Source organism: Octodon degus, unplaced genomic scaffold, assembly GCF_000260255.1.
Source record: "Octodon degus isolate 3935 unplaced genomic scaffold, OctDeg1.0 scaffold00126, whole genome shotgun sequence".
Taxonomy (NCBI): domain Eukaryota; kingdom Metazoa; phylum Chordata; class Mammalia; order Rodentia; family Octodontidae; genus Octodon; species Octodon degus.
The window spans coordinates 2,283,961-2,299,209 of NW_004524702.1; the positions used below are offsets into that span (position 1 = coordinate 2,283,961).

At 54.9% G+C, this 15,249-nt stretch overlaps 1 long non-coding RNA gene across 1 annotated transcript; it reads right to left on the reverse strand.

Annotated features, from left to right (window-relative positions):
• Window positions 1-5,394: 5,394 nt before the first annotated feature.
• Window positions 5,395-7,622, reverse strand: LOC111812463. Its single transcript, XR_002817964.1, has 2 exons — window positions 6,315-7,622; window positions 5,395-5,664 (listed from the first exon to the last, which is right to left on the reverse strand). It is a non-coding gene; the product is annotated as an uncharacterized LOC111812463 (long non-coding RNA).
• Window positions 7,623-15,249: the final 7,627 nt, after the last annotated feature.

Consider the following 15,249-nt stretch of genomic DNA (forward strand, 5'->3'; position numbering starts at 1 on the left):
CTGGCCTACCTCAGGCCCGGGACAAAGGGACACGAGGCTTTGGCAAAGGCACTGAAAAAGCCAACATAAGATCTAGGGGCGCCACGGCCACACCAGCTACTGAGGCATGCTCCGTCGGTACCTTAATGAACCGGATGTGGGTCATGGCTTGGCATCTGCTAGGGACACAAAGTATTCTCAGGACATTTTTATTCTAATAGAGAATATTCCACCCTCCTACACTGACAACAGGACCTGCACTGTTAGAATGTGTAGAACGGGCTTGACTTCAGCAGGAGGAAACAAGCACAACAACCCCAAGTTTGGGACGTCGTAGTTGCATGCAACAGGATGTGTTCCAGGGGAGATGTTTCCTGGGCCACTGAAGCACAGAGAAATCTGGTGCCCAGAGAAGAATGAGGGGAAGCGTGGGCCTGAGTGCGTCTCATGGTAAACAAGATAGCCGGAAGTGTCGGTTGGAAATGAGGCCAACCGCCCTGCCGGCTCCTCTGGTGCCGGGCCTTCGCTGCTCGGGAATGACGCAGCAGAACTTCTGACTGCACGTGTGAAGGGGTGAGCGCGCAGCAGTGGGCCACGCGGGGAAAATCCAGAAAAGGAATACTTAGCCAAAGCGTGCCTCTGCGTGGTGTGTGTGCATGTACGTACATGTGTGTACATGTGCGCACGTGTGTATGTGTGTGCGCATGTATGTGAGTGTGCATGTGTGTGCATCTATGTGCATATGTGTACTTTTGTGCACACACTTGTGTGCATGTGCATGTGCATGTGTGTGCGTGTGTGCGTGTGCATGCACATGTGTGTGTGCATGACCACATGACAAGCAAGCAAGAGAGACAGAGAAGGGAGAGAAGCCCTGGCTCCGAGTGCTCTAAGTTAACATGCTGCCCACAGTCAGTCTTGGCTCCTTTCGGTGGAGCCCTGGCACCGGAGCTGCTTCCTGGCAGTGCCTTGTGTGACCCCGAACACAATAGCATGGGAAGAAATATATGATAGGTTTCGGGGTCCTTGAATGCGTCTTAAATCAAGTTATAATAAAGAGCAGGGATGCAAGCAGCAACCCTGGCATTATTTTAATTCACCTACTGGAAAATTGTTGAAGCATATTTCACATAATTAGGGTCAAGAATGGATTTGGCGTCGCATAGGGCAAATGGGCCAAGCCCAAAGCCAACTCAGCTGGCATGGTTTCGAGTTTTGAGAACAGCTAGTCTGGCGACCATTAATCAGGCAACAGGAAGTAGTAAAGAGACCACTGTTTGGCTCTGCTCTGGCCAGCTGGGGAGAGAATTGTGGAACTCCAGCAAGAAGCAATGGAAGGGGCGGCTGGGATGGAGTGCATCGCCGTGGGCCTCAGGCATGCCTCCGGAATGGCTCGGGAAGCTTTGTGAACGCGCCCTAATCGCGCAGCGCGCCAGGCAAACAGAGTCCTCATTTGGCCAGTGCCAGGGCTTCTGGGAGCTGGGCCTCTCTGAGACCCTACCAGGTGTCCTGGAATAAATTGTCCCAGAGTGAATTGCTGAGAGACAGGGGAAAACGAAAAGCCACAGCAGAGGGGAGGAAAAAAGGAAAAAGAACAAAGAAAGCAACACCGTCGCAAACACAACTGGTGGGCACAGCAGGGCTGGGAGCAGAAACAAGCAGCCCCGTGTGGACGTGTTCTTTGTGGCACTGAGCTCTGTGCCAGAGTGGTGTGGCGAAGCCCTCATGCCAGGCTGTCCGTGCTCTCAGGTGCAGCTTCCAGGGAGGTGGCTGCCCAGGGGGACATCGAGGCCTCAGCGCGGTGACAGCTTGTAGTGGAGGCTGTGGAGCCAGAGTCAAGAGGCGCAGCAGCGCCTAACATTGGTGCAGTCGCTTGGGGCCAGAGCAGCAGCCCTGCTCCAGGCTCATTCTGAGAGGAGCACGGGAAGCAGAGTGCCAAGCCCTCCACAGACAACAGTGCAGGGAGGCGGAGGGACAGGCCTGGGACCCTGCGCCATCACCGCTCTACCAAGATGGAGTCACTTGGGTCCAGGGAGGACGATGGTGGACCCAGATTCCCCCAGTCTTGGCCCTGCGCCGTCTGTAGTGTGCCGCTTTGTCTACATGGCCTGAGGCTCCATGCCCTCCCTGCACAAGGAATGGAGAAGGGCCAGGGACTGACTCCTCCAGCCCTGCAAGAACAAGCTGGAAGCTCCACGCATGGCTTCTCCTTGTGCCCACCGGTCTGGAAGCGGTCCTGCAGTCACCCTGGGGTGGGGAAGTGACAAGCTCCTTCCTCATGGGTAGCTATGTGTCCATCCAAGAATTCTGCTTCTATGGCAGCAGGATAGAGGTGGTGTGGAGAAGCACGGTGGTGGCACATGCGCCTGTGGCAATCACTGACCATGTCCTGACTGTAGGTAGAAGTCTCCTGCTGCACGCCTCCTCCTGGGGGCCCCTGCGCTGTGCTCCATGCACGCCCCAGGCCTCCTCTCTGCCCCTCGCCTTTCCAAGCCCCGCAGCCTTGTGCCCCCACTCGACGCCTCTTCTCGTTCTCTTCCTCTCATGTCCTCTTTTGTCCTTGGATCAGAGAAACTTAAAAACAGGGAGACCTTGCAGGAACATCTGGGAAGCATCTTCTCTGGGCGGCGTTCACATTACTTTGACTCTTAAAGCAATTGCCGCCCTACAGCCAGTGGGGGCGATAAGACCCTTCTAGAAGGGAAGTGGCTTCAGCAATTCCTTGCACTCTGTGCTCAAAATGACCAAATACATAATTTCAAACCTCACAAGTCAAGATCCACTTTGCTCTGGGCAGCAGTGACACTGATGCACATGTCAGAGACAGGTACACAAAGGACAAGGGCCAGACCAAGCATAGTGACAACCGGGGCTCACATACAACCCCACGGAAGCCAAACCAGACCCAGAAGCAAGTGGACCAGAGCAGCCAGGATGTGGTCGGTAATTCCCAGCTTCCCTATTTTCTTCCAACTCAGGACCAACTAGAGAAGGCCAAATATGCTCCCCTAAAGCACGTCCCATGGACCCTCCCTCTAGTTAGCCCAGCATGACAGCGCCCTCCCAGCAGGTCCCCCAAGGCCTCCCCATTTCCCTCGCTGCTGCCGAGCATTCCCTGCCTCTGCCGGCCCCCCACTCGCTGCCCAGAGGCCATGATGCGCTGGGCCTGCTGCAGCAAGTTCACTGAAAACCTGCTGGCTTTCACTTCGATGGTCTTTATTTATTCGCACGCTTGCAAAACGCTCACTGAGCTGAATACTGAAAATCGATGCCCTTTGATTACTGTATTTATCTTACTCATCAAAAAAACAACGAAAGAAAAAATTAGAACTGGTGAGAGAAAAGCCAAGTACTTGGCAAAGAAAAGTAAGTGCGGCCAGTCCCGCCAGGCCTGCCGCCCATCCTGCCAGGCAGCGAGGTAGCTACGACACAGTGCTCCTGCTCCAGCTTCGCTGGAATGCCGCAGGCTGACTTGGGGTGCTGAAAATGAAGAGCAGATGAAAGCAGCCGGGAAAGCCCCGCCTCCGGAGCTGCGGGGACCCTGTCCCATTCCCCAGCCTCTGGCCAAGTCTGCTGGCATTTCTATCAACAGACACGCACCTGCTTCTCCTCCACGTCTCTGGAGTGATGCGGCTCTGTGTGACCTATTTCATCTTAATGCTTCACTGGCCCTGCCCAGTGCTTCTCTGAGACCTACTAGGGGGACCATCTTCCATCCTACACCAGCACCCCAGAAAGTCTCAGAACCCATAAGGAACATTCTTCAGTTCTCTGCCATCAGGCAGTGGCCTGCAGTTCACAAATTAAACCCAGAGAGTCAGAAGATAAAGAATTCCCCAATAAAGCAATACGGGGGCTGGGGAGATGGCTCAGTAGAATAAGCACTTGCCTGGCAAGTGCAAGGTTCTGAGTTCAATCCCAGGCACCACGAAAAAAGAAAAAGAAAAGAAAGAAAGAAAAAAGAAAAAAACCTAATATGGATTTTTAAAGATATGTTGAAGAATTTAATTCAGCGTAGTCCTAGGACCTTCTCATACTGTTTTGGCTGAGTTTTCGACATAGGGTTGTGTGAGTTATTCAATATTTAAAGAGATCAAATGTAGCAAGTTAGGCTGAGGCTCAGGGCTATGGCTAGACACAGTGATAAGTCATGGAATCCACGAGGCTGTTGCAACAGAACTGGACCATTCTCTTGATTCCCAAGTGGAATTGGAGGTGCCACGGGTGAGCCTTTCAGTTTGTTCTGCAGCATGAGTGAGGGATGTGGGTGGAATCCACTAGAATAAAGCATCCCGAGTGGAGGGCTGGACACTGAGCGGAGGACCCCCTAGGGCTTGCGTCCAGGTTCGCAGTTTTCACGGGGAGCCTGCAGGACGGCCAGCGAATGGGAGGTGGTCACACACAGACATGTGCATGGGAGCTCAACGTTCAGCTTGCGCACAGAACGAAGTGACGACCCACAGGCCTGTGCGGGCAGGGGCATCACCCTCCGAGGCAGCATCACCCGCTACATGTCCACGGGCCCTTCCTTGCTTTCTTAATCCTGGCTGAGGGAGACAGTTCTGTTATATCTCCCACTTAAGACTGTCTGTGGGTGTCCTGTCCCGGCACCAGACATGGAGGCAGGCCAACCACTGCCTCCTGTTACAGTCTGTGCTTAGATGTCCCCCAACCGCATGTGCCCATAGGGCTTTCAGAGGTGGCAGGATCTAGGGTGTAAGCGGGTGTGATTAGGCAATCAGCCGGCTGCCCGGCCTGACATAGTTCTGGCTAGGACTAGGTGTGGGTGCTGCACTGGCCCTGCAGCAGGGAGCCTGCATGGTACAGGGGGCAGGAAGAGGCCCGCCTCCCCCTTGCTTGCCTTTGCTGCCTTCTGCCTGCCACAAACAGTTGCCCCCGGCCCTCCTGTTATGTGTTCCAGCCCATAACAGGAGCCAGCCAGTTATGGGCTGGAACCTACACACTGTGAGCTACCATAAGCCTCTTCTCTTTTTAACTTTGAGTGTCGAGTATTTTGTCTCAGCAGTGAGAAAAGTAACTAAGACTCCTCCTGACGGGCTTCCTGTCCACCCCTCCCAGCTCCTCCTAGACTCTCACCCTGGAGCCTCACCCGCTGTCGCCACCAGCCCTTCCCCCATTCTGCTCTCCGCTGGTCGGCCTCCGTGTGCCTGGCCCAGGGCAGGCAGCTGTGCCCTCCTTTCCTGCCCAGGTGCCCCCAGCTGCCCCTCAGAGCTCTGCAGCCCGATGTCCCATGTCCCCCTCTCCCCGGGCCCCAGTGGCAACCTCACTTCCCCAGTCATGACCAGGAGCCACCATGCCCAGTCTTACTCTCTGACCAGTGCTGCTTTTTTTGGTCCTTCAACAAATGTTTTCACTCTGAGACGTAACATAAAATTCAAGTGAAGACCCAGGTCCTCCATGAAATCATAAGGTTTATTGATGCCATCAGAGAGCTAAGGTCACAAGGAACCCAAGTGAAGTAAATTCCAGAGGTGACAAATCTTTTGGGGAGACGTGAGATGCAAGAACTGGCTCCCTTTTGGTAGGACATGGAAGGAAGTCAAGGTTACAAAAGTGCACAGTCCACACAAAGCTTAACACAGCACTGAGGGAGAAACTGGCCAGATCACCAGGACGGCACGCAGCTTCCCGCGGCCCCTCTCCTGGTGTAGCTGCTCTGCTGGGCTTCAGAGGAAAGACACCGGGTTATTTATCCTTTGATTACTAAAGTTCAATTTGATTACAGCTCAGTCTGCCTTTTTAAGGACTTTATTAAATGGGATCCTACAACAGCCCCTTTGCAGGACCTGGCATCTCGCACTCGGTGTGGGCCTGAGAAATCCCTCCGCGCTGCTCGGAGCCATGGAACTTTGCCCTGGCCCCTCTCACCTCCCAGGTCTGTCCCAGCCAGCCCTCAGGCCCACCCGCCACATGTGTGCCTGTGGTAAGGTCCAGTGTGGGCGCGCTCCTCCAGGACACCTGTGTGCAGCCTGCGTCCCAGCCACCGCCCCTGCCCGCAGCTCCCCTGCCGCTCTCAAGCTGCCTGCCTGTCCGACAGTTCCCGCCCAGTGCTGCCCTGCACGCTGCAGCTCTTGCTAAGGTTTGGACTCTGGTAGAGTGTGTTCTCAACACCCACCAGCTGGCCCACTTTATTGATGCCGGTCCCTGCAGACGGCATGGCAGCACGCGCTGCCCACAGGAAGGGACTGTGTGTGTCCCGGGCTCCGCTGGGCCCCTGTAGGTCGGAGCCTGGTGCTGCAGCCCGAATGTGTATCTCTCAGTGCTTCCCAGAGAAACAGACTCAATGCAAGATGTACAAACATACAAGAATTTACAAGGTTGGTTCACAATGGCCTCCCGCAGAGTCGGACGTGGAAGGTGCAAGGGGGCCGTCCATGCGACGAGAGCCGGAGGCCCCAGTGGAGGCCTGCGCTGGCTGTGGGGTTCACATCAGGAGGTGGAAGGCTCGGCGCTGGAAGCCAGGAGAGGACGGCCGAGGTGGAGGTGAAGGCTGGAGCTCCCCTCTGAAGAAGCAGACGCAGTCTTCCTTCCTGTCTCCCTTTTATTCCTTTCGGGTGGCAAGCCTGTCTGTCGCTGTCACTCACACCAGGGCGGGTCTTCCGTCTTCAGGGAGCCCCTCAATCACATCCAGAGCTCTGCTGATCCAGTTAGTTGGGCCTTTCCTACTCCGGTGGGGACACAGAATGTGCCCCAGATGTCCAAGTGTTGAAGACTGAGCCCCCGCATTCGTATACCAGGGGCATATGGGGGTGGGGCCTCCCGAGGGAGAGAGGGAGGGTCTGATGACGTCACGAGGGCAGGGCCCCCCTCTGGGCACTGGGGTCTTTCTAAGAAGCGCCTGAGCTTGCTGCCTCGCTCTCTCACCCTGCGGTAACGTCTGCCGCGGTACAAGGCCAGGAGCAGCTCTTCAGACGCGGCCGGCCCTGGCGCTGTCTCGTGCACTTCCGGCTCCCACACCCGGAGCCACGGAAACTTCTATGCATTGTAAATAAGCTGGCCTCAGCTCTTTGGGCTGGGACCGAAGCCTGGCCAGTGCCTTTGCGTGCTTGCCCGCAGTCGTGGTCCGGTAGGGCCGCGCAGGCAGGAGAAGCAAGGCCGGCCGCGCAGCCGTGGGCTCGGCTCTCCCGCCTACCTCCGCGTATTTCTAGAGACGTGATACACAGCACGTCTGCTCTTCGAGCTTCTTATTGTTTGGATTTGGGGTAAACATCAGTTTCCTCTCTGGCTCTCTTGGATCAAGCAAGCTGCTGTGAGTTATTTCAGTTCGAGGGAAAACGGGACGAGGCCTAGGACGCTTGCGTTTGGAGCAGTGGAAAAGGGAGAGATGAAAAACGATGTTGAACATTTTCAGTGAAACGCGGTGGGAGGGGTGTGAGCAAGCCACCGTGCGCCCTGAAGGGACTCAAGGGTGCAGAGCGAAGGGGAGGACGTGCACAGGCGACGCAAGAGCCGGCACCCAGGCCCCGCGACAGCAGCCAGCGCTGAATCTGTCCTGAGCCTCGCGGGACCCCGCTGCCTAGGAGCAGCTGTGGCTTGGGTTGCGAGTCCATTATCTCTCTGTTACTGTTTGTGCTCTGGAGTCTGGGAGTGGAAAACACCTGTAGGCTGCAGGAGGAGGGGGAGAGAGAGGGGCCAGGGACGCAGAGGAGGAGGGCGGTGCAGAAGAGGAGGGGAGTGGGGAGGGGAGGAGGGACAACAACCGATGTCCACCAAAAAGACAGCAAAACAAATGAACAGTCACCACCAAACTGCTAAGGGCAGTTACCACTAACAGATGAGTTACGGTGGGCGGTCAGAAGGGCTGTCCTCGTATATCGTAACTTTCTGAACTTCTGCAGTTCTTTATAAAAGACCAAGCATGTAGCAAAGGAAACAGAGGAACACGGTAAACTATTTCTTGGCCAACATGAAGACACCCAGCCTCTCCCACCTCCCTGTACAAGGTTAGAGCTAGGGTTGGAAGCAGGGCTTGGGCGCCCCACCGGAAACGTCTCCCCTGTGCCCACTCTTCTCCGGGCCTCCTCTCTCTGCAGCCCAGAGACAGTGTGCCCCTCCCCCCAAACTTCCCATAGATTATCCCACCCCATCAGCACTGGGTTCGCCTCTGCTGCTGTCATGTGTGACAGATTAATTCATGATGAAGTATTCAGGCTTTAATTTCCTGCATATATTTCGTCCAGAAACAAGCCTTGGGAGTTATGTGCACGTTCTAGCATTTAATCTAATAGCCCAGCTTCTTGGCGTACATTCCAAAGAGGTCACCGAAAGAGGTGGTTCGCATGATTGCTGACCCCCGATCCCCATGCCACCGCTCTGCTGGCAGCGTCAGCCAGGACGGCTGAGACCCCTCCACAGCCTGCTCCCTTGCATCCTCTCCCCAGTCAGCCCCGGGTGCCTAGGCCTGCCCCGGGGTCGGCCTCTGGAGGATCAGGGAGCAGAAGAGCAGAACGTGGCTGCCCTTCTCCCCGTGCTCGTTGCCTCCTCAATTCATTGCCGTGTCTGCATCGCGATAATTAAATGTCTTGATATTTTTTATGTCTCAATTTTTTAAGTCTTATATTTCAAAGTAGAAAGCAAATACGCAGCAAATACACACCTCCAAATAAAGCATTGTTCTTTCATGCAGGACCCTCTGGATTTCACTTTGGAAGGTCAGTCCAGGAAATACGACTTTTGTCAGGCCTAGAACCAGATGTACAAGATGGAGACCTCTCTCTAGTCAGGTAAAGGCTCATGCCCTTTCTTTAGAATTTGGCTCCTTACTGAAAGTAACCCAATCTCCAATCAGAACACCACTAAAAACTAGGTCCCTGTTATTTCTTACTAAACTACAGGGTGCTGAGCTGTTTGGAGCCATCCAACGTCCATGGTAGCCAATGTGCTTTTGAATTGCATGACAAGGAGGGAGAATTTGAGGTGCTGGAGATCAGCTGAGCAGAAAAGCTGAAGGTGCAGGGCCTCTGAGATGATAGGGGTGGGGTGGGGTGGGGTGGAGCTGTGCTGGGGGGAGGTCACCTCTGTGCCGTGAGGAGGGTGCAAGGAGCAAGCAGGGGGCCGAAGCTGCCCTGAGATGCAGTTGCCCTATTGGTCAAGGACATTTGCTTGTAGGCAACAAACCCACATTTTGTCTAACAGTCTCAAAACCAAGATTACTGACTGGAGAAAGAGCCATAGAATTCTAGGGAAGTTGTACAGCCAGCTTGGACACAGGTGTGAAGGCAGCTTGGTGTGAGGTGCTCAGAGGAAGGGCCGCTGGAGGGGGTCCCACAGGGCAAAGCTGCGGTCAGCTGTGTCTCCTTGTGTTCCAGCAGAGAGGGTCACAGAGGACACAGGAGGGCCGCACTTCTGCCTCTGAGCATGTGCAGACTGTCACAGCAGGGATCTGTCTCTCCTGTCAATGGAGTCACTGTTCCAACAGGCAGAGTCCCCCTGGAACCTGAGGCACCCTCAGAAGCAGCAGGGGAAGGCTTCCTGGGGGAGGCTGCTCTAAGCACTGAGGGCCAGAAGAGGCAGCAGAGGGGAGTGGGCAGCTGGCGAAGGCTCTGCCCAGAGCACAGTGCCCACATCCAAGTGCTGCAGGGCCGGAGCGGTTTCAGAAGCAGTAAGACCATAATTCCTCATTGGAATCCGCTCTTTATTCTCAAAGAAGTCATTCAGTGGATGGCACAATCCCAGGCAATGATGTAAGTCAGCACACGAAGACTTGGATGGGAAATCTCATCTCCTACACCGAGTGTGAGTGGAGCTTCGATAGCAGGGGCCAGGCACCGAGGCCAGCAGCACCGTGTCGAAGGGCACCAGTTGTCAGCCAGCTCCGGGCAGGGGTGGTCGGAAGAACCCTTTCTGCAGTGCCCAGGCAAGAAGCTGCAGAGCAAGAGGTGGGCTGGGACAGAAAGCTGCTGTCATCTGGAGAGAGCAGCTGTGAAGGCACAGGAGGCAGCAGGCATGGCTGGGAGGGAAGGAGCCCAGGGACAGCCCCTGCAGGTAGCACAGCCCAGAGCCTCTGAGTCCCATCACATATTCAGAGATGAGAGGACGGGATCCAGCCCATCTCCACCGCTCTCTGACTGGTCAACCCTGGACATTAGTTCACCTCTCCTGGTCCCACTGGGGGTCCTTTCCTACTCTCCCTCTGGACACCCCTCTAGTCCCTCCAGTCCAGGAAGACCTCTGGTCTCAGTTTGGGGGTAATCCTTTCCTTCCTTCCCAGGCAATAAGGGGGCAGGTGCCTACCCTGTATCAGTCCAATAGAAGAGTCACTGGTTCCTTGGAGCTCAACCCCAAGCCCAGGGGGCCACACTGGTCTACAACACAGAGTTGAGGAGTGCAGCCTCCGATGGATGGATGGCTGAGATGAGAGATGGACAGAAAGCAAGTCCTACTGCTGCACCTGGCCATTAGATCAAGCCAGACCTGAAGCCAACCAGAGGCCTCTGGGTTTTCCCAGTATGTGTGACGTCCTACACTGGTTGCCAGGACCAGCTCAGGAACTAATAGAAACCAGTTCCACAGATACTGAGCACTAGGGTGATCATCGTGACCCGAGGGCCAGATCTTGGCTGGTGACGCCTTTCAGACGCACTGGGTCCTCTGAGCAACTGCCCCTCCCCCCCCACCCCTGGAGCAGGTTGAGTAGCTGAGAACTATCTTGGCTTCCAGAAGCAGGGCGGGTGCCTTGTGCAGTGGGAGATGCGGGGGAGGGTGCTCAGCTGCACCAGCACAGCCTGCAGGTGTGCGCTAGCTCTGTGCCAGCCCGCCTCTGGCACAGGTAGTGGGGGTGGGGAGCCTATGGGACGGCCATGAAGGACTTGGGGACAGCTGAGAAAGGAGCCTCGCGGCAGCCACACCCACCAACGCGAGGGCAGTGACAAGCAATATGGAATGCAGGCTGTTTGGGGGGCACCAGCCCCACCGGAGGGGCCCTCGGATGCCCACTGCCATCTGAGCGACTGCAGCACTGACAGCCCAAGCACCCAAGGGCTGTGGTTGGCCTGTGCTGTGGCGCCTCAGGGTCACACAGGGTGCAGCCTGCTGGCCTGAGTACAAGCAGCTGTAAAGTACAGGCCAGCGGCTTAGCCTCTGTGCCTCAGTTTCCCCTCTGTGAAATACAGATGACAATGGCTTCCTGCTTTGCCAGGAGGATTAAGTAACTTCTAGGAGGCCTACGGCGGCCTGATTGTAGTGAGAGCTGTGGCTTGGGAGCCCCATCTGCAGCTGCCCGGCCCAGCTGGGCTCTGCACCAGATCTTTGGGCACCCAGTCCAGCTCTGACCCAGCCAGGACCTGCAGGTAATGTTCACACACTCTGCTGTGGCTGCTGCGGGCACACCCCACCCCGGATCCCCGAGTGCCGAGTGGAATCTCTGCCAGGCGCTCCTCTGAGTGTCCCTTCTCTACACACTGGGCAGCTGGCCCTCACGACAGGATGTGTAGACACTCCCACTCCACTGGCACAAGTGCAGACAGCTGAGCAAACGAAGAGAGGCCTGCAGCGTGATTGCTGGTTTCGGATGCCCCTCTTGTTTTTGGCTGTTCTGGGTGCACGCTGGGGACCTGCTGAACACTTGACCTGACTTTCACGGTGGCAAGATTCAAGTCATCTCCACCCACTGGGGGTGAGCGAGGCAGGGCTTGGGCATGTGGTTTCAAGAAACGAAGCGTTCTTGTATCTTGTGGACCCACCTTATCACAAGCCTCAGGACAATGCAGGGATGACATGAGATCCAGTCCCCCCAGTTTCTCATTTTTTGAGGAGGTTTGTCCTCCAGGCTATGGGGGGAGGGATTTGAGACTGAGCCCAGACATTGGTCACCTGAATAATTCTCCATTCAATTTTGCATAAGGACAAGTGCCAGGCAAGATGAGACAAATGGTCCCTTGGCTGTGGCAGCAGCTCTTAGGTTAGCTGCTTGAGCGTCCTTCTAAATGAGCACCAGCCTTTGCTCAGGCCTCCTTCTGAGACAGGGCCACTGGGTGAGGGGCACCCCCAGGGCAGGGGCGTTTCTCGGGTGAGGAACACTCCCAAGGAGAAGGACACTTCCTGTCTAGCACTGCCATCAGCACTGTACAAAGAACCAATCGGAAGAATGCTATTTGGAGCAATGAGAAAGTGCTATTTTCAGTTCTTCATTTGAATCAGGATGTAGTTCACTGGACCAATCAGAAGATACTGGCCTCAATCCTTCATTTACATATGGGTGTGGCCAATCATGAGATGCTGATTTTGATCCTTCATTTACATGTAACAGGAAGCCAAGTGAGTTTGTTGATAGGACAGTTTACTCATGGTGTGATGCCCAGCAAGTGTTTGATAGGATGGCATTTCCAAAGCCTTATTTACATAAAAGAGAGAACCCGGGAATCTTGGATACCAAAGAGCCCTTCCCCTCTCCTCAGGGTGCTGTGAGCCTTTGCCCCTCTACTTTCACTCTGCAGGGTGAACTTCTTTTCCACCCTCGATACAGGCGGCATGCCTTTGCTGCCTCTCCAGTGCGTCTTGTCAGGTGCTGAGTTGGAGACGCAAAGGCTGTGGAAAAAGCCTCAAGGACCTCCATCTGATGACACTTCTGATCCATCCTTCTGAGGCCATACAAGGGATTTTGAAATATAAATATGGTATCTCCTTCCCTTGCTCAGAATTCTCGTAGGGCCCCCAGGTCTGGAGGTCTCTGTCCACTAGAACATTCTGTGGCTGTAGATGGGCCATGTGTGTCCCCAGATCTGTCCTGTGGTAACATCTGGCCTCTCAGGGCTACCGAGTGCTTGAAATGTGAGAAGTGAGAAGAGTGCCAGAGGAACTGGGTTCTCTCTTGTGTTTGAATTAATGAACGATTAAATTGCCACATGTGACAAGTGGCTACCCGGGGCTAGCACAGGTTGACAGAGGGAGCTCCAAAGTTCCAGGCCTGACCCGGCCCCCACTGTCTGCATGGCCTCTGCCCTTCACCAGAACTGACTCAGCCACTGACAGCTCCCCTGCCCACACTCAGCACCCCCAATCTGCTGCTTTCCATGTCTGGAATATTCTCACCCTGCCCAGACTCGTCCACACACTGCCTGCCTGCCCAGCAGCCTTCCTGCAGGATGCAATTCCTGTGTTACCTCTGCTGACAGGTTTATCAGCTGCCCCTCCCCTCCATGTGCAGAATTAATTAATTAATTAATTAATTTTTTTTTTTGCCATAGGATCTCACTGTGTAGTTCAAGCTGGCCTCGAGCTCCTGATGATCCTCCTGCTTCAGCCTCTAGTGCTACAATTCCAGGCATGCACCACTACACCCAGTCCCACATGCAGAGTGTAGCGTCCCTTCCTCTGTGCTCCAGCATAGACAGCTGAGAGGCCCTTCTCAGAAGTCCTGGTGTGGTCCCCTACCACCCCAAAATAGGAAAGCTCTCCCCAGAGCCCCTGAGAGAACCAGCTCTCTGCAGGTGGTGGGTGGTTGATGACCCAGTGACCTTCAGTAACAGTGAAGCAGAGAGGCAGGAGGAGAGGTGTGTCCTTCTGGAGGGACTCGGTGGCAGCAGAGCTGAGCTGTCCCCGTGAGGCTAGAGGTGCTGTGGAGGCCGAGGCCACAGGGAGCAGAGACTGATGGTTCCCAGAGTTCAGCCCAGTGGAAGGTGGGGCCACGCCTGTGGCCAGGGCTATGCTGTCACCTCAGAGGACCCACATGATGCAGGGATGGTCTGGCTCGGGTTCTGAGCTCCACTGACCAGTGTTTCTGGTCGGATTTCTAGTCCCCTAAGTAAGTAACCCTCAAGCCAGAGGCTGCTTCCTCTGCACAAGGGACCTGGTTCATGCTCCTTCTGCCCCTGGGCCTTGGCCAGCTCTGCCCTCTTCACCTGGACAGCCCCCCATTGTCATCACCATTGGCCCCACATGTCACTGCCCTGTGGAAACCGTCCACGCTGCCCAGATCTGAGCCTTGGCCATGCAGCTCTGGCATGGTCAATGAGAGGACCTTTCACCCCGAGGGCAGTGACAGCATGTGTGTGCTGTTCACATGCATCATGGCCTCTCAGACAAGGGCTTGACTAGAACTGTCTCCTGAGTGACTGAACAAGGACAGAGGGCAGAGATGAAGGGAGGGAGGAAAGAGGAAAGGAAGGAAGGAGGGAGGGAGAAAAAAGAGGGAGAGAAGGACAGCAGGAAGGGGGAGGGAACACAGGAAGAAAGGAAGGACGCTGGGCGGAAGGAGGGAAGGCGTCCAGCCGCCCCTTGGCTTCGCATGCCTGGGTGAGGTGCTGTCTCCCCCTGCACATTCCAGGCCCCGCCAGGACCATGCCGCGCCCCCTCCCAAGAGCTTTTGCTCTTCTCCTCCAGCAATGAAGAAGAACCGGAAGTCTCTAGTGCTTTATTCTGCAGCTTAAAAAGCATCAACTAATATAAATAAAATATTTTCTTAGCTAATTGACATTACACCTGGCTCTAGGGTAGAGAGCTTCATGACAGCTGAGCTCCAGGTCCACCCAGTGAGCCTTGGAGGGGACCCAGGGCTGCTCAGAGGACATTTTAACAGAAAAATTGGAACATCTAAATAGATGTCACAAGGGCCAGCCAAATAGCTCTGCAAATTAAAGCACATGCAAGTAGGCGCAGGGACCGGGGTTTGATTCCCGGGCCTGCTGTGCTGGCCCCGACCCTGAGGCTGACTGAGATGGCGATTGAGACTGGGCGTGGTGGCGGGTGACTATAATCCCAGCTCTTGGGAGGCTGTAAACAGGCGGATCACTACGAGTCCGATCTAGTAGTGAGACCCTGAACACCATGTAGACCCTTCCCTAAAATACAAACAAACAAAAAAAAAAAATACAAACTAAACTAATCTAAACTAAACAGATGTCATGATTGAGCTCTTGCACCAATGTCAATTTCTTTTTTTTTTTTTTCTTTTGTATTTTAGGGAAGGGTCTATAGAGTGTTCAGGGTCTCACTGCTAGATCAGACTCTGCCTGTTTACAGCCTCCCAAGAGCCAGGATTACAGGCACGTGCCACCACACCCAGTCTCAGTGGCCATCTCAGCCCGCCCTGGGGCAGGGCCAGCACAGCAGGCCAGGGATCTAACCCGCGCCCCTGAGCCTGCTTGCAGGCGCTTTACTCAGCTGAGCTATTTGGCCGGCCCTTCCCTTCAGTGTTAATTTCTTTTTTCACCAATATTCCCTAGTCCGAAAGGACGCCAGGATCTGGAGAGCTGTGTAGAGCAGAAAGAGAACTTTGTATTAAAGTTTATTTTTAGAAAAGATGAGTTCAAT